The 298-nt window shown below is 45.3% G+C and overlaps 1 non-coding gene across 1 annotated transcript; it reads left to right on the forward strand.

Moving 5' to 3' along the window:
- Positions 1-224: 224 nt before the first annotated feature.
- On the forward strand, positions 225-298 carry TRNAR-CCU (transfer RNA arginine (anticodon CCU)). Its single transcript has one exon. It is a non-coding gene; the product is annotated as a tRNA-Arg (tRNA).

The following is a 298-nucleotide window of genomic DNA, read 5'->3' on the forward strand; positions in this document are numbered from 1 at the left end:
CGACACATCGTAATTGATAATTATGATAACAATTACACGACCCAACTGATAATTATGGATTTTAAAACACCTGGGTCAATCTCCACCAGATGTTTCACATCACTTGATGAAGACTCAGAATCCAAGATGGCCACCGTCATTATTCGCGAATGTCAGGCAAACACAAAAAGAGCCATAACCCGTCACAGAAAGATAATTTGGGATCTAGAGCCACATCCCACACAGCCCCAGTGGCCTAATGGATAAGGCACTGGCCTCCTAAGACCAGGGATTGTGGGTTCGAGTCCCATCTGGGGTG

Source organism: Myxine glutinosa, chromosome 5, assembly GCF_964187855.1.
Source record: "Myxine glutinosa chromosome 5, kmMyxGlut1.1, whole genome shotgun sequence".
Classification (NCBI taxonomy): domain Eukaryota; kingdom Metazoa; phylum Chordata; class Myxini; order Myxiniformes; family Myxinidae; genus Myxine; species Myxine glutinosa.